The following is a 19499-nucleotide window of genomic DNA, read 5'->3' as shown; positions in this document are numbered from 1 at the left end:
TGCTTCCAAAATCAATTAGTACTCTGCTTAAATGAAGAAAACCTCAGGGAAACTCAGGAATGGGGTTTTTGTGTGAACAGGCTGAGTTTTGTAGTCGAAAGAAATTACCAGACTTAGAGAAAGTTAGAGGTGCCCTGTTTATTTCTTAAAAGTATATTTGGCCTCCTAACTAAGCCATTATTTTGAATGTGTTTTCTTCATTTTTGAGATCAATAGAAAAACACCTAAAGCAAGGTTGACTGAAGCTTCAAACCCATGTTGGAATGGATGCAGCATTTACGAAAGCCAACAGCACCAGCAAAGCATCAAACATGAGCAGAGCCATACCATAATAAGCACAAGCACACTGAGCTATTGTTATAATTGATGTTGCCACCAAAAGAGCAAAAAGAAAGGCTTCTTTTAGCCTCTAAGTTTGGCTGAACGGTATTATACATCAGGTATTGATACTCTGTTTTGTTCTAATTTATATAAGTAATTTGAATCACTTCCTAGCAACAGAGAATAACTCAAAACAAAATTGTATTTGCCACTGACTCCACACAAGTGAGCAAAAGTATGCCTACCACAGCGAAATACAAATGTGTGTTGCATGCAGAGGAGCAGACTTGCCCCCCACATTGATGGGGCTGGTGTTACATGACCGGTCCTGCACCCGCCCAGCACACCAGTTCTCTTCTGGCAGAGGCTGGGGAGGGTGAAATTTGCCACTGGGCAGGTGACTCTGAAGTTTTAATATCAATAAATAAATGCCCATAAGTGGGGCAGGAACCCAGAAGTTGCAGTGCTTGTTGGCAGCAGAAAGATCTTGGGGAAAGTTTCTGTGTCTCTCAAATTGTCTTTGTTTGCCCCTGGCTAATGTCACAAACAAAAGATATTTGTTTTTGTTTTTTTAAAAATAATATTTATTAAAGTTTCAAAGAAGTTACAAGAATAAAAAAAGAAAAAAAGAAGCAAAAAATACAAAATACAAAAAAGTAAACACAATTAAAAGCAAATCAACCTTTCCATGTCTTGACTTTCATTTACTTGTTTCCCTGACCTCTTCACACCTCCCTTTTTTGTATTCTAGTTCAATTAGTTATTTCAGCAAATCCTTTCCATTTTTGCTTTTATCTTAATAATTTATCTTAATATATTATAACATTACTGCTAAAACCACATAACTTCATTCCAACATCCTTCTAACATTCCTTAATTTTACAATATTTCTGTAGATAGTCTTTAAATTTCTTCCAATCTTCTTCTACAGACTCTTTTCCCAGGTCTCGGATTCTGCCAGTCATTTCCGCCAGCTCCATGTACTCCATCACCTTCATCTGCCATTCTTCCCGGGTGGGTAGATCTTGTGTCTTCCAATACTTTGCGATGAGTATTCTTGCTGCTGTTATGGCATACATAAAAAAAGTTCTATCCTTCTTTAACACCAATTGGCCGACCATGCCCAGGAGAAAGGCCTCTGGTTTCTTCAAGAAGGTATATTTAAATACCTTTTTCATTTCATTATAGATCATCTCCCAGAAAGCCTTAATCCTTGGGCACGTCCACCAAAGGTGAAAGAATGTACCTTCAGTCTCTTTACATTTCCAAAATTTATTATCGGGCAAATAATATATTTTTGCGAGCTTGACTGGTGTCATGTACCACCTGTATATCATTTTCATACTGGAACGTGTCCAGAGGAGGGCAACCAAAATGGTCAAAGGCCTGGAAACAATGCCTTATGAGGAACGGCTAAGGGAGCTGGGCATGTTTAGCCTGGAGAAGAGGAGGTTAAGGGGTGATATGATAGCCATGTTCAAATATATAAAAGGATGTCACATAGAGGAGGGAGAAAGGTTGTTTGCTGCTGCTCCAGAGAAGCGGACATGGAGCAATGGTTCCAAACTACAAGAAAGAAGATTCCACCTAAACATTAGGAAGAACTTCCTGACAGTAAGAGCTGTTTGACAGTGGAATTTGCTGCCAAGGAGTGTGGTGGAGTCTCCTTCTTTGGAGGTCTTTAAGCAGAGGCTTGACAACCATATGTCAGGAGTGCTCTGATGGTGTTTCCTGTTTGGCAGGGGGTTGGACTCGATGGCCCTTGTGGTCTCTTCCAACTCTATGATTCTATGATTCTATGATTCTATAATATTCTCTCTTAAGGCATTACATGCCGTAAACTTCATACCTGTGGTCCATAACTGTTCCCAGTCAGCCAGCATAATGTTGTGTCCCACATCTTGTGCCCATTTTATCATAGCAGATTTCACCATTTCGTCCTGAGTGTTCCATTTCAACAGCAAGTTATACATTCTTGACAGAATCTTAGTTTTGGGATCTAACAGTTCTGTTTCCAATTTTGATTTTTCCACCTGGAAGCCAATTTTCTTGTCCAATTTGTATGTCTCCATTATTTGATAATAGTGAAGCCAATCTCGCACTTTGTCTTTTAGTTTTTCAAAGCTCTGCAATTTCAATTTATCTCCCTCTTGTTCCAAAATTTCCCAATATTTCGGCCATTTGGCCTCCATATTGAGCTTTTTCAGAGCCTTCGCTTCCATCGGTGACAACCACCTTGCGGTTTTATTTTCAAGTAGGTCTTTATATCTTGTCCAGACATTAAACAATGCTTTCCTAACAATATGGTTTTTAAATGCTTTATGTGCTTTGACCTTGTCATACCACAGATATGCATGCCACCCAGATACATTAAAAACAAAAGATATTTGCAGGAAGTTGAACAAAATGAAGAACGAGATTGTTCTCATGTTTAGATGGCTTCAAGCCAGTTCACACATGCAGTTGTTTTGGAGTCACAGTGATTATGGAGCTCCTGCCAGGCTTGTATCCATGGGCGGCAGAAACAAAAGCTTCTGAAAAACAATTGTGATGTCCCGTTGTCTGCTAAAACAACAGCGAAGAAAATGGGAAATCGGTCAAAAGGGGAAGGAAGTCCTCCAGCATCAAATAGTTGGGAATCATCTTGTAATTCTTTGGAAAGCGGCCCTGGCAAAGAAGTGGACTTTAATTAATTCCTGATGAATAGACCCCTAGTGGAGGAAGTGGAGGAGTCTGCAAAGAGACCAAGCAGCCAGGAAGCATAAACGGAGAATGTCTTGTGCTTCAGAACTATTTCAGATGGTGAGGCAAATGCAGTGATGTTCAGCGGGTATTTGTTTATAGGCAAGCATAAACAAAAAAAGCTGAATGATGAAAGGCATTATTGGGTGAATTATTTTTAAAGTTTCAGTCTCAACAAATCTACGGCGGCAGTATTGTTAGTGGGTCAACAACTCCCTCCACCTTGTTTATTATTGGTTATTAAGCATCAACAGCGTGTTCTTGCTTTGTAGTTGAAATGGAAGGACCCGATGAAATTGTATTTCGTTAAATTTCTATGCCACCCTTCACAAAAACATACAGCGTGATTGCAAACAAAAACAATACTCCACATACAGAGTTTAAAAGGCCATAGAGAAGAGGAATGTTTTCACCTGGCGCCTAAAGTTACGTAATGAAGGCGCCAGGCGAGTCTCCATGGGGAGAGCATTCTACAAGTGGGGAGCCATCACAGAAAAGGCCTGTTCTTGTATTGACAGGAAATTGAAGGTTGTTCATTAGCTTCAGCCAGTGCAGGATTATCCAGGCCAGATGAATTTATCATTCCCATATGAAAATTGTACTTTCCAAGAATCTCCAACTCCAGTTGCCAACTGGACATGTCAGCAATCAGATGACAGAGCCGTGTGCATAGTAGCAAAATACGGAACTCCAAATGTGTGTCTGTAAAAAGAGCACATTTATAGGCCTCTACGCTTTCTTATCAAATACAGGCAGAGTTACTAAGTTTTATCGGAGAGAGGATTTGTACATTCAACATGGGAGGGAGGGAGGTCTGGGTAAAGCTATTGAACTCACTCATTCCTGCTCATTATACACTTCCTAAAATCGCAGAGATTTTATCATAAAAAGTGGCAACTTTAAAGACAGGAATTGTTTAAAAATATAGAATAATATCCAAGGTTTTGCCTATTTTTCTTTGCTTTATGAGTTTAAGTTTCTTTACGGTACCGTAGTTCACAGAACAATACTTCTGGGGTTTTTTTAGGTACTATGAGACTCCTTGCTTTTTATGAAGTTTGAATCTGTACAATTTCTGGACATCTATGTGTCTGCCAGATAAATATCTGTCTTACTGGAACAGTACAATGTTTATTTGGGTTTTCCAGAGACCAGAAGATCCAATACAAAATGTTTTCCATTTAAATATTATGCCTAGTCACACTATCAGTTTAACATATGGTGGTTAGTAACATGTGGTGGTCAGGGGTTCATATAAGACAAACAATCTTACTGTGGAGTAAATCCCATTGAACTCAATGAGACTTACTTCTGCATAAACATGTTTAGGATTGCACAGTTAGTCTGATTAATTCATCAGTAAACACTATTTACCTTATACCGTTTACCCTATTTACTATTTATCCTGCTATGAATCTGAAGAATGTCATCTCATGTATATTTAAAACGTCTTTCATTCTTCTATTTTGCAGGTGTTTTGCGGGGGGAATTTATCTCTCGTTTGCATAACTCAATAGAAGAAACTCCAGATTGTTTTATATCAGGATCATTGCGCAAATCCAACTTCCCTCATGGGGATGACCTTTTTCCCCCCCCAGTTTAAGCTCAAAAAAGAGATCTCGCCATCCTGAACATTGTTAAAAACAAATGAGCCAAATTATATGGATGCCAATGTAAATTCAAACAGTTTCATGGCTGAAGCGAGAAACAAGCAAACACTTGAAGACATTTATCTGTGCAGTCAGAAGCTGACTGAACTTTTGCAGATGGGTGTACAATGCACCCTCTAATTTTCCTTGGGGAATCCCACCAAATCTCAGGCATTCTTCAACGTAAGTTTTCAGCACATCACTCTCCCCTGGTTCAAGACTATAAATGTGTCAGCTTTTGAGGATGCACCTGTTTACACAGGCATTCACTTGATCCTTCAACCTGAACCTCCTGTTTTAATTGCTATGCTGTGTATTGCAGAGGTTTTCAACCAGGGTGCCGTGGCACCCTGGGGTGCTTTGAATGATAGGGGTGCCGCAGGCCACACTGACCTCTGTCCCTCTTTCCTTCCCTCCCTCCTCAGATGCTCTTTTGCATCTCTGCCTCCCAAAGCAGCCCTGGCTACAAGCTCCTCAGGTGAATGGTGCCTCTGGGGCTGGCGAGGGGTTGCTTCCCAGGCCCCTGTGGGGTAGTGTGAGGAGGCACCTGTCTTTGGGGCAGGGGGGACAGCTCAGAGACCAGGGACGGCAGCAGCAGCTGCCCAGAGGACTCTGAAGGAGAGGGAAGAGGCTGAGGGAACACTCCACAAGGGAGGGTGTTCAAAAAGGGGTGAGGTGCTCCCAGCTCTGCAGGCAAGGGGTGACATAACTGGGCTCCTGAGCCCCTCAAGGTTGCTGCAGAAAGAATGTAGTTGGTCAAGGGAGCCGTGGACTCAAAAAGTTTGAAAACCTCTGGAGTATTGTACAGTGGTACCTCGGGTTAAAAACTTAATTTGTTCCGGAGGTGTGTTCTTAGCCTGAAACTGTGCTTAACCTGAAGCACCACTTTAGCTAATGGGGCCTCCTGCTGCTGTCGCACCGCCAGAGCACGATTTCTGTTCTCATCCTGAAGCAAAGTTCTTAACTCGAGTTACTATTTCTGGGTTAGCGGAGTCCATAACCTGAAGCGTATGTAACCCAAGGTACCACTGTATTGCATATTTGAATGGTGGATGTTTATCAGTTAACTGGAATGTTCATTGTGTCTTTTAATTATGGATGTTTATATTTTAATGTTTGTGAAACTGGTTTTTATATTTTGTATACTGCTTGGAAGCCTATTTTTTGTAGCATCATTACTAACAACAACAACAACAGCCTGTCAATGCAAAGAAGCAATCATCTGGTTGATAAATCACATGACCCCTACTTGGGGTGTTTACCCTTCATTCAATTACAAGCATGTGAATGGGAGAACAGGGTTGAAAATACTGGTCGCATACCATCCATTGGTCTAGCCCAGCTTCGATCCATACCTTCGGGGTAAAGATTTGAACGGGATTTCTGTTGCACACACACACACACACACACACACACACACACACATACACACAGGTTCTTAGCATGATTTAGATATAGATAGATAGATAGATAGATAGATATAGATAGATATAGATAGATGATGATTGATGATAGATGATGATGATAGATGATAGATAGATAGATAGATAGATAGATAGATAGATAGATAGATAGATAGATAGATAGGTGATAGATATAGATAGATGATAGATATATAGATAGATAGATAGATGATAGAGATGATAGATAGATGATAGATAGATAGATAGATGATAGATATAGATGATAGATAGATGATAGATAGATAGATAGATAGATAGATGATAGATAGATAGATGATAGATAGATAGATAGATAGATAGATAGATAGATAGATAGATAGATATAGATAGATGATAGATTAGATAGATGATAGATAGATAGATAGATAGATAGATAGATAGATAGATAGATAGATAGGAGAAGAAGTGAGAGTTTTAAACTACAGTAACTTCACCATAGCTGGACTTCAGAGAGCAAGATTCGCACAAAATGTTCACATGAATTATACACTTTGGCCAGCCAGGGAGGTGGGAGAACCTTACAAAGGAAGATGATGTGTCTACATTAGGTGTTTACATTGATTATCACTACAGCTAAAGCCATCCTTCAATTATAAAGATCAAACACCTCTTCTGCTTCTCACAGTGTGGAATAACAAATACTGCTCCGGTGAAGAATGCTCACTTTGCCTGGTTAAACAATCAGAAATCATATATGTAAACACTGCTAGAGCTATATATGCATTTCTCTTTGTTCAAAAGTCAACGAGGAATGCCAGAAAGGACTTTGGGTTCTTTCACATGGGTAAAATTAGCCTATTATTAAGGTACAATAGGACTAATTTCACGCTATGTGTGGCCTCTGGATGCATGGTGCATTGGTAATTGTGGATGTTATTCAATATGAGCATTCTCACTGCAAACATCTAGAAGTAGAATTGTACTTGCCGATGAACCATTTTTGACAGATGAAATCTTCCCTATAGCAGTTGAGTATCCCCCCTTGCAAAGCCACACTTCCCAAATCTTTAATATCCCAAACCGAGCCTTTCAAGTCTAATTGGATATTCTCTCCTAACAGCAACTGAAAGTTTTTGTCTTCTGTGTGTATGCATTAGGTCTATTATACTGATGGATTTATTATTGGCCCAGAATATTGACAAATAAGAAACATCTCTAATATAATATGAAGTAAAATTGAGGAATTATGTTGAGAAAGATGCAACGTTTGTTGAAATGATATTTGAAGTTGTATTTTGATTAAATAAGACTTGTAGGTCTCTTCTCATGGCCAAACCAAAAATCCCTACTACATCATTCATTGGAACATCTTTCCCCAACTTGATGAGCTGTATATATTTGGACTACAACTTCCATCAGCCACAACCAATATGGCTAATGTCATGAGATTATGGGACTTCTACTAGGTTGGGGAAGGCTATATTAGGGGGAAAGCGGGGATGGATTGAATGACTTGAGCCACCATTGCAGTTGCCATCAATTGTGGTTAACAAAACACTTTGGAAATAACAAAATGGCTGATAAATTAAATAAAAACGGACACAAGATCTACCCACCCTGGAAGAATGGCAGATGAAGGTCATGGACTATATGGAACTGGCGGAAGAAGATTGGAAGAAATTTAAAGACTACTTACATAAATACTGTAAAATTAATGAATGTTAGAATGATGTCGGAATGAAGTTAAGTGGTTTTAGCAGCAATGTTATAAAGGAGTATGTAAAAATGGATTGTTATTAGGTGAGAATGCAAAGTTATAATACATCAAGGTAAAGGACTAAGATAAAAATAAGGAGGAAAAGGATTTGCTGAATTAACTAATTGAACTGGAATACAAAAAAAGGGAGGGGTGAGGAGGTCAGGGAAACAAGCAAATGAAAGACAGGACATGAAAAGATTGATTTGTTTTTAACTGTTTTTATTTTCCTGTATTCTGTATTTTTTTCTTTTTTTTCTTTTTTCTTATTCTGTAATCTTATTTTTTGAAACTTTAATAAATATCTTTAAAAAAAAAAAGATAAATTAAATAAAAACATGGCCATGAGCAGTAAAAGTGAAAGACTCTCCTGGATGATCAAATAAAACCATTACCATTTATTTGAAGACAGGAATTATACTGATATATATTTTTGTGGAAATTAACATCATCTTGCATTAAGAAGCAGAACAGGATGAAATAAATTATTTCATTATTTCATCCATTTATTATTATTATTATTATTATTATTAATTATTTCATCCATTTAAATATCTCAGTTCTATTGACTAGGGCCCTGCGGGACTTGACATCTTTCCACAGGGCCTGCAAGACAGAGCTGTTCCACCAGGCCTTTGGCCAGGGCACAGCCTGACTCCTTCCTTTGGCAATCTTCACAGAACTCTAGCCCAATGGTTGCCATCAATTTGATTTGAATTAATTTTATAATGAAATGATTTTTGAATGTTGTATTATTTTATTGTTGTTAGCTGCCCTGAGCCTGGCTTCGGCTGGGGAGGGCGGGATATAAATAAAAATTATTATTATTATTATTATTATTATTATTATTATTATTATCAGAAGCACCAATAAGAACATAAGAAAAACCCTGCTGGCTCTGGTCAATGGCCAAACTAGTTCAACATCCTTTTCCGACAGTTGCCAACTAGATGCCCATGGGATGCTCAGAAGCAAGTCCTGAGTGCAGCTGCATGCTCCCCAATTGAATGGATGGAAGATGATTTAGAACTCTCCCAGGTGAGAGACAGGAGAGGTATTAGATGGTCCTGCGGTTAATGTACCCATGAGTGCTTCAGAGGTGGGGAGAGTATCTTACATAGCCAGTGTTATTTTTATAAAAAAAGAGGTGCCAGAACTCACCATGAACACCTCCCTCATTATCTTAGAATGGCAATGGCACCCACCTGAGAGGTGCCAGAACTGAGTTCTGGCGAGTTCAGGTTGGGGGGAAAGCCCTGCACATAGGTATGCTTGGCAGTGTTTCTTTGTACGTGGGTAGTAATGTTGCAGAGTATAATTGGTTTGCATGTGGGTGGTTGATTGATAGAGAAAATGTGTGAGATAGTGAATGACCGTAGTGGTTGGGTGGGATGGATGGTGAGAATGAAACTGGGCGGATGGTCATATGAGCAGTGTGTTTTATATCATTTGGGATTGTACCTTATGGTGCCTTGTAATGCTCTCCCACTTTATTGATTCTGTGTTAATGGATGCTGTATATGTATTTGATTTTGTTTCTTATGTGGACCATTTTTACATTGTACTTATTGTGTGTGCTCATCTCTGCTTGTGTATGTATCTATAACTATTTTTTCCAGATGTACACATAATTACATTGTCCACAAATGGCAATAATATTAATAATAATTCTTAGCAACTGGTATTCAGAGCTGTACTGCCTCCAACCGTATTTTCATGTGAAATCTTTGTTGGCCATCTGTTTTGAAAATTGGACATAATTGTTCAGTCCTGAAGCAAACATTATATGTCACTTGTACAAGATTGCTGCTACCCTAGAAGGAACCACCGCTTGACATTGGATAAAGCTGCTGCTATTCTGAATAGTTCCATGGGGATCTTATCCCTCAGCTGAGGGGATTAGCTATCATTTGATGGAAGATGGACTACCGACTATCTGTGTTTTACACAGTTACTGTGCGCTGTGTACAGTATATCTAGCAAGGTGTCATCATAATGGCCCCTGGGTTTACCCTACCGTACTATCCAGCCTGCCACTTCAGCAAAAAAATAATAGCTCCAGCAGCCCTAGTAGGACTCGAGAGGTTGTGAGAAGCCATTTTAACTAGAATGAAAGGGAATCCGATCACATTGTGAACAATTGCATTGCGGTATTGTATGTAATTACACTGGAACATAGCTTTGCTTTTAAAAAAGAAATCACCTAGGTGGATTTCGGCGTTATCTCCTTAGTGCATAAGAGTAAAAGTCAGCCACACTGTCCAACTCAAATGCTGAAAAGTAATCTGAACAAAATGCTTCAAATAGTGACTTGTATCTTCCCATTGCAGCTTAATCTGTTTCCTGGCTACTCTACACACACACACACACACCCTTTCCTCTCCCTCTCCCTGCAGCGTAGTTCACATAAGCAGCAAAAGAGGTGGTAATCATACCTGCGAAATGTACTGCCAGGCTGAAGATGGGGGTTTGTGTGGTGTAATGGTCCCCATGATAAAGAAAAGCACAATTGTTTCAGGAGCGGCATACGATTGCAGAAACTATAGCTGATCCTATACATGCCTGCTCAAAAGTAAATCTCTATAGGGCTTACTCCCAGTTCAATGAGCACAGGATTGCAGCCTAATTGTATGTAATTAATTGATTCAATGGGGGGGGGGAGTGTATGGTCAAAACAAAAATGTATGTGAGAAAGATGGTCATACCACTGTCAGACTTCTATTACTTTAAAATACCCACTTCCTTTTTTTAACCTGATCAAAATTTTATAACAATCTAATCGATGAAAAAATCCCAGCTTTAATTCATAGACATGAAAACACCCTGGTGTTATTTAATCAGTCATTCATTCGTCAGCCAATCAATCAATCAGGGGCAAAGTTAGGCTAGAATTCTTCTCTCTGACACCTAGCTTTCTATGTGTGGTGAATAAATACTAAGACTGAAACAATTCTGTACTGACTTACCTGAGGAAACCCCAATTAAGCCCAATGAGATTTATTTCTGAGTAGGCATGTGTAGGGTTGTCCTTTTAAGGAGTTGAAAACTGCTATGCCCCAAACTAATTTAGGCTGTGATACATGATCCATTTACATCAGAGTACCGTGGTACCTCGAGTTAAGTACTTAATTCTTTCCGGAGGTCCGTTCTTAACCTGAAACTGTTCTTAACCTGAAGCACCACTTTAGCTAATGGGGCCTCCCGCTGCCGCCGTGCCACCAGAGCACGATTTCTGTTCTCATCCTGAAGCAAAGTTCTTAACCTGAAGCACTATTTCTGGGCTAGCGGAGTCTGTAACCTGAAGCGTATGTAACCTGAGGTACCACTGTACTTCCATTAAATTTCACAAGGTTACTCTCAATAGGCTTCCTTCAGCCAAAAGGGTGAGGGCACCTTTGGAAACGTATCTGCACAATCCTATTCATTTTTGTTATGTGGCCATTAAAAAAACAACTGGGTTGCCATATCCCATTGCATTTGCTTGGCTTTATAGCGGCAAAGAATTGTTCAGATCATTATCTGCTAATGCAGTTCCAGTATGGAATTATGTTGTATTGCATCTGGGAAAACAAGCTTCTCTCCTTGTCTGAGACCTCTGAATGAATTACGTCTTTAAACAAACAAACAAACAAACAAACAAACAAACAAACATACTAATATGTGAATAGCTCAGCTGATTAGAGTGTGGTGCTGATAATGCCAAGATTTCAGGTTCATTCCCCGTATGGGACAGGACATATTCCAGCATTGCAGGGGGTTGGGCTAGATCACGGTGTCAAACACAAGGCCCGTGGGCCAAATCTGGCCCGCCAGACCTCGTCATGTGGCCCGTGTAGCCGCCGCCGGCTGCCAGCCTTCACCTTTTATTCTCGCTTTTTTTTTTTTTTTGACACAAGAAAGCCGCCTCTTCAGCGCATGCGCGGCAGCCTACAAGCCAGAGAACGTCTGCCCTCTAGCGGCGCCGGCTGTTCTACACAGGAAACTTCCACTTTACATGCATTCAGGAAACCTCCGCTTGTTTTTATATTGAGCGCATGCCATCCTGTGATGTGACAGATCCAACGGCTGCCTGAACCCTTCTCTCCTGTACCGTAAGTCCTACAGATACAACCGGCCCTTTGAGGGTGACCAAACTGCTGATGCGGCCCCCGATGAATTTGAGTTTGACACCCCTGGGCTAGATGATCCTAAATGTCCCTTCCAAGTCTACGATTCTATTTCTTTCCCAGAAACAATGTTCCTGCTCTGTTACTAACGGACATAATTCCTATTAGCCAATAGGTGGCACTGGAAGCACTTCACATTACCTAGCAGTCCCCTTTGAGAGATAGATGTTCTGTTTCACAGAAGTAAAGGTATATTATGCACACAAATTAAAAGCCAAGGCACATTTAAAATTCTATCATTAAAAACATTACACATTTTCAGATCGGAATTATGGAACTATGGAGAATTGAAGAGAAGCCCTGTTAATATGAACAAATGGACTACGTTATTTGTAGCTTTGCTATAGAGAGTTTGAAGGCAGATTGTCTAATAATGCAGTCAAAGCCAGCGACATCCTGGGGAGCTTTCTACTACGAAGCTGAAAATCTAAATATCTGGTGGGAGTCAGGAGCTTTCTGGAAATTGGTTGATATTATTTTGTGGTGCCTGCCCAGATACCAATTTGCGATTCCTTTAACTGCTCTCATTGCTAAATCCTTGGAGAAAAGAGAGAAAAATGCATCACCAAGTCATATAATTTAATTTTTCCTCACCAGCATTCATCTGAATTTTATTAAGACTCAATCTCAACAAGCAACCTTGTCATTCAATTCCCGAATTGTTCTATGAACAGGCAGAAATAAATTAAATGTTTCTGACTGCATTTCAAAGAAGACTTGGTGGGTGGGTGTTAGGAATGGGGAGGGGATAATTGTCCAACTTGGACTATGTTTGCTGAAGTAGCATAGTTTTTGGTTCAATCAAATGACATCCCAGGGTCACTGGACAGAAAGGTCCCCTCTCTTCACCAGCTACCCAAAACAAAGAGAGAATCCGTGTGCCAAGACCAAACAGAAAAAAGGGGAAAGGAATAAATCACAGATTGCTAAAACCACATTTTAGGTCAGCAAAAAAGCAAACTGGAAATGAAAGAGTTTGCCCCCCCCCCCTGAAAAAATCACTTGATGTCTGAGCATGAAGGACTACTTGAAAAAAATGGTGGGCAGCTTACTAGGGTTCAAGCATAGGGTAAAAGGTAAAGGACCCCTGGACGATTAAATCCAGTCAAAGGTGACTATGGGGTTGCCGCGCTCATCTCGCTTTCAGGCCAAGGGATCTGGTGTTTGGCCACAGACAGCTTTCCAGTTCATGTGGCCAGCATGACTAAACCGCTTCTGGTGCAGCGGAACACCGTGACGGAAACCAGAGCACATGGAAACACTGTTTACCTTCCCTTTGCCGTGGTACCTATTTATCTACTTGCACTGGCGTGCTTTCAAACTGCTTGGTTGGCAGGAGCTGGGACAGAGCAATGGGAGCTCACCCCATCATGGGGATTCATACCACCAACCTTCTGACCGGCAAGCCCAAAAGGCTCAGTGGTTTAGACCACGGTGCCACCCGTGGTGTACTGGGCCGTACGGGGGTTCAGACATAGGACCTCTATACAGCTTTTTGTTTGTCACAGTATATCTTCCCCCTTTATCAGCATGCCTGTGTCTTGCCTCCACAGAATTTTCTACATGATTTCAGTCCCATCTACTACTGTCTACACACTCCATGGATTTACACTTGATCTGGATCCAAACAGATTAGGATATCCTAGGCCCTAAACCACATCAAGTTTAAGAGGCCCTATAGCTTTAGCAAATTCTATATTATTATGAAATCATATAAAACTTTAAGTTTAAACCCTTTCATTACAGGCTCCTCATAATAAGAGGATCCACTGTAAACTTTTGCTTACTTAGCTTGTATTTCAAACTAGCCCTGGATTCACGTGACTTCTTCATTTCCTTGTTTATGAGGGGCTCTCTTTATTTTTCAGTTTTTCACATGAAAATGAGGCATCTAATCATAAGCCTGCATTTTTATCAAGCTTATATTTTGATCAGGGCCTGTATCTTAAAATGAGCTTAAAGATCTTCAAATGTTTCATGCCAGGCAGAAGAGCAGCTGCCTAAGAACCTTGGCAATGTTTTTCCTCCTAGACAAGGGGGCCCCCTGATTTATAGCAGAAAACAATTATCAAAGTCAAAAAGGGAATTACAGGCTGAGAGCGAGGACACTGACCCTACATATTACAGAAGATAAAAAAAGCAGAGATAAACATAATTAAGAGTGGGTAAATAGTAAAATAAAACCATGTGCCTCCCATTAAACTTGAGCCATATTTTCCTAAGGTTCAAAGGTCAAGAGCAATGGAAAAGCATCTAGCTGGCAGAAAGGAAGAGAGTATTTTGGGAAGTCTTTTTCTAAAGTTGTTTCTTTCTTAAACTGAGATCCTTTTAAGATTTCTTTTCCTTTTAAAAGGTTATTTATGTTATGTATTAAATATATTGGCTTAAATGTAATTATGCAAAGGAATTAGAAGCTAAGAAATGTTAAATCCTTATGCTAGATTCTTATTTCATATAGTTGGAAGAGATCACAGGGGCCATCAGCCACCAGCCTAGCCCCCCTTGCCAAGCAGGAAACATCATTAGAGCACATATGGTTGTCAAGCTTTTGTTTAGAGACCTCCAAAGGAAGGAGATCTTTCAATGATGATCCTTGACATCTGTTTAAGATAAAAATTTAAGATTAAACCATCTGTTTTGGAGGGCAATAGGGCGAGGTGAGCTGGTAATTAAGGTTCCTTGTTGAGACACATGTAAGATATATTACTACTTATTTGTCATTTATAGATAGAAGAATATATAGCTTTTTGATTCCCATAAAAGGACAAGAAGGAAATGGGTGTATCTTTTGTGATTGGTTCTAGCAAACAGCCAATAGGAATTTCAACCAGGCTGATTGGACAGAGGCAGCCACAGGAGGAGCAGGGGGGCTGGATTAAGGAAATATAAGTGCTGGCCAGAATGGCAAGAGGCCAGGCCAGAGCTTGGTAATCATATACCACTGTGCCTCATATTTATTTGTCTGACAAATAAATTATTATTTTAATTTCTCTATTGCTGCGTTGAATATTTCATTCCAGCTAAGCGTTAACCACAAGCAGGGTGCTACAAAACCATTGTGTAAACCAGAAGTGCTAACAGAATGTATTCACCAGAGGTCAAACACAGGTCTCCATGCTAAAGAAATGTCTCCCCACCACCCCAAATTCTGAATGATTGGCACTCTTTGCCAGAAGTTGTTGTTTCTTATACAAATGCTTTCCCTTTGGCAGTCCTGGAAATGCCTTATGATCTATACTTAAGAATCAGCATAGAATCATAGAGTTGTAGAGTTGGAAGGGGCCATGAGAGACATCTAGTCCAATGCAGAAATCTTTTGCCCAACCCACAACCCTGAGATTCACGGACTGAGCTATGACTACACTAGACTACAATCTTCCAGTACGTAGAATTAAAACATCTTTTAACCATCTGTCTCCTTCCTTCCCCCATCACACACAGTAAAACATGCCATGTTTCTTGCCCAAGATATGGTCTGAAGTCACATGATGTTACCACCTTGCTGAAGCTAAGCAGGCCTGGGCATGGTTAGTGCCTGGATGGGTGACCACTTGAGAAAAAACATATATGCTGCCTTAAATTCCATGACAGAAAAAAGGCGGGATTTAGATGTGTTAAATGAAGAGTGGGGAACATGTGGCCCTCCAGATATGGTTGGATTCCAACTCCCATCAGCCTCAGCGAGTATGGCTAATAGGAATGAGGGGAGTTGTGATTCAGCAACATCTGGAGGACCACGGGTTCCCCACATCTGTCTCAATTAAAGAAACAAATATTTACCCAGTCTACAGTGGAAATTTCCTCTCCTTAAAACACACCCGTAAGCAATAATTTTGAAATAATTAATTATATTTATATTTATATATTTATATATTTATATATTTATATCCCAGCCTTCCTCCCAAAGGAGCAAAGGATGGTAAGCAGCAAAACAATACTTCTTTAAAAAAAGTTTTAAACATTTAAAACCATTAAATGTCATACCCTCCAACATTTGTCCGATGAAGATAAGGATGTCCTATTCAACAACAACAACTTTATTACAGTATTTATACCTTGCCCATATGACTGGGTTGCCCAAGCCACTATAGTATAGTATAGTTATCTCCTAGGCTCAGGGTTGCATAACTCTATATTATCCAACATTTCTCTGATGAAAATACGGACGTCCTAAGGAAAAGTGGGACATTTAGGGATCAAATCAGAATCTGGAACTGCTTCGGTAAACCTGGGACTGTCCCTAGAAAATAGGGACACTTGGAGGGTCAGAAATGTTTCAGAGTTGCCACAATGTCCGTCATCATTATCCATAGATTTTGGAGCTTTTGAAACAGAATTTTAGTTCTCTTGATGACTGCACAAAGCTGTTTTAAACCACAATCTACATAAGGGTTTGTTCACAAACAGCCGGGCCAAATGTAATTAGTTCATTAAAAATGTTGTAATGGGAAACCCCTGTAAGACATGAAGTGAATAGTTTTCAAATCGGCGCATGCATCAAAAGTAAGTCACTATGCGGTAAGGTATAGTAATTTCTGCAGCAGTTCATTAGAGTTGTTTCCAGCTGTTACCTAGTCCCAGGAATTTCTGGATGCTTTGAGTAACTGCTATTAACATGTTCATCAAGGGAAGAACATTTCTGGGCTTTTTGCTCTGTTAGAATGCACTTCATTAACAATAAGAACGGTATTTACAAGATATTTGCATTGACTCAGCACTACAGTTGTACCTTAATTACCATTACAAGGAGCTCTTTATATATTTCTGCCTGCATTGTCTGCTGCCATCAGGAAAATTAATGCCTCTTGTACAAAGCAATGCATTATTATTGCAGTAGCCTTTTGCAATGGGCAATTCAGCTGTATTACTTGCTAACGAATCAGAAAGGGCCCAGGAGAACTGAAATACTTACAGTTAAGTTTGGTAAGCTAATTTTCATTTAAGAAGCAAATCGTTTTGAGGTATATATATATATATATATATATATATATATATATATCCAGGAAAGGGCAAATCAGGGCTCTCAAGTATTGGGGTTTCAAGCTGGATGTGAAACCATGCACATAATTGCTATTGCATTATTTTATTTTATTTTGCAAGTGCAAGGCGTTGGGGGGTAGGGACCAGATCAGGCCTCTGGCCGAAGAGTTTGTTCTCTGCTGGTTCCAGTCTAGCTCAGGGGTCTTGTGCCTTCTGTTTGCACTTCATTGATGCTAATTCTGTGAGTAATGTCATGCCTTATTTGGTCCTCAGGTTCTCAGAAAAGCTCTGGAATATTGTAGCGATGTCCATTAACACAGGAACATAGATGGTAAAGGTATGGAATGGGGAAGTGAATTTAGGAGAATTTGGGAGGGGAAATGAAGAGTGTGGTTAAAAATGGGTTGGGCTTATAAAACATGGAAATAAAAAGAAGTGCTGGGCAGACATAGGAGAGCTGAGATATAATTTGAGATATTTTACTGGAGGGTTTGACTGCTTAATGGCCATTGCAGGCATCATGCTCTCAATCAGGTGCTTTGCTAACTGCAGGTTTGGGATGCAGGCCATGTTGCCGGGCACGTTCATTGTGGCCATCACTTATTCAAAAACAGGGCTGGTTTGTTTGTTTTCCATTTGAGGGTCAAAGAGGAGTTGGAATAAATCCATAGACAATAGGAGGAGGAGGAATGTGGCTCTCTAGATCACAGGTGGGGAACTGGATCTGGTCAGAGAGCCACATCTTTATTGCCACATGACCCTGTGCTCCTAATTTGACAGGAGGATGGGGCAACCCAGCTGTCAATCACCTAACATCACAATGATGTCAGCTGACCCATTTTTGCCTGCATAGTTAGAAACCAAAACACCCAGGCAAAAACCAAAATGTGTGCAATACTTTCCAAGCACCAGCAACTAGCTGATAATCGCCACATGGGACACACTGTGCAAGGGACTTTGCAGGCACCAGGAATCAGCTGCCTGCAAATCCAGTTTTGTCTAAGACCTGGCCACACCTGATGACTGTATAGGTTAAATAGGGAGGCCCCTGGGGCAGAGGTTGCCCACCCTTGCTCTAGATCAACAGGATCCACATACAGAAGGACTGTATGATTATTGTGAGCATGGGTTCGCTGACTGCATCAGGACCCAACACCTTGGCCCTCTGTACCTGAAGGAGCATCTCCACCCCCATCATCCAGCCCAGGCACTGAGGTCCGATGCCAAGGGCTTTCTGGAGATTTCCACACTACGAGAAGTGAAGTTACAGGGAACCAGGTAGAGAGACTTCTTGGTAGTGGCGCCCACCCTGTGGAATGCCCTCCCATCAGGAGTCTGTTAAGCAAGTGTTGAGCAACTATATCACTTTTAGAAGAAGAAAGACCTGTACAGGGAAGTTATTAAATGTTTGAAGTTTTATTGTCTTTTTAATATTTTGTTGGGAGCTGCCCAGAGTTGCTGGGGCAACACAGTCAGATCGGCGGCATATAAATATTATTATTATTATTATTATTATTATTGAAGAAGAATCCCTTCTCCAAGTGTCTCATGCATGCTCAGGCCAGGTAAACTGTTCACAGTTTTTAAGGCAGCAGCAAGCAGTTATGGGGAAAGACTTCTCAACTGAGAAGAGTTAAGAAATAATTGCTGTAGAAATGATGGAAAGTATTCCAAGAGGTACCATGCCAAGAGGTACCAATTCAAGTCAGCAATTGGATATCTTCTGCAGAGCAAATCTGAGACCTACATAGCATCTAAATAGTGAAGAATCAAATTGAAACATGTTCAGCATTCAAAAGATAGCATCACTTTGTCTGGCAAAAAAACTATCTGTACTGTAACTATTGTTCAGGAGCAATTCCTCCCAGGTATGAAAATTCTCTGCTTCCTTGTTGCCTCAACATCCTGTGTTCTTGCATCTATTGCTAGAAAACGCTTTTGTTTCCTACTCGCCGTTCCTTTGCTCTCCTGCTCTGACTTAAATTAATGCCTTGGATTTCCTTGTCCTTCTGGTTTGTACTCATTCTCAAGCTGTAATCCTTGGTTCATCTCTGACAATCTCCTCTGACCTTCAAGGGCTGACATGGATTGGCTTCTGCCCAACACACCTATCTATCCAGCTTGATTTCCGACAACAACACATTAACCTTGATAGCCTTGAAGTTGGCCACCCACACATTGAAGGGAAGTAAACATTCCTTCTGACCAGTCATGCATATGAGGGTATGCATGTGTGCAACGTTTTTCGAAGAAAGTCTGTTCATTGTATTCATCTGCAAGGCTGAACCACGATCAGAAATAACCACAAATCCTGATCATAACGTTGGAAATGAGCAGATATCAAGGCATGTGTTCAAGCTGAATATGCAGCTTGAGTCATAATATGCAGGGAAATATTATATCTTGTCCATGGTTATTGACAATCTATACACCAATTCTAGTGTAGAGCCCATTAGGAATGGTGGAGATAATCAAACATCAA

General features: G+C 40.3%; 1 long non-coding RNA gene across 1 annotated transcript in view; it reads right to left on the bottom strand.

The window, feature by feature from the left end:
• Positions 1-19499, bottom strand: part of LOC307226047 — a 348766-nt gene that overhangs the window by 276469 nt on the left and 52798 nt on the right. The window contains exon 2 of the long non-coding RNA XR_013843291.1: positions 11043-11133. This is a non-coding gene — a long non-coding RNA (uncharacterized lncRNA). The remainder of the gene's footprint in view (positions 1-11042; positions 11134-19499) is intronic.

Source organism: Podarcis cretensis (assembly GCF_951804945.1).
Source record: "Podarcis cretensis genome assembly, chromosome: 10".
Taxonomy (NCBI): Eukaryota; Metazoa; Chordata; class Lepidosauria; order Squamata; family Lacertidae; genus Podarcis; species Podarcis cretensis.
This window is presented reverse-complemented; position numbering and strand designations above follow the sequence as displayed.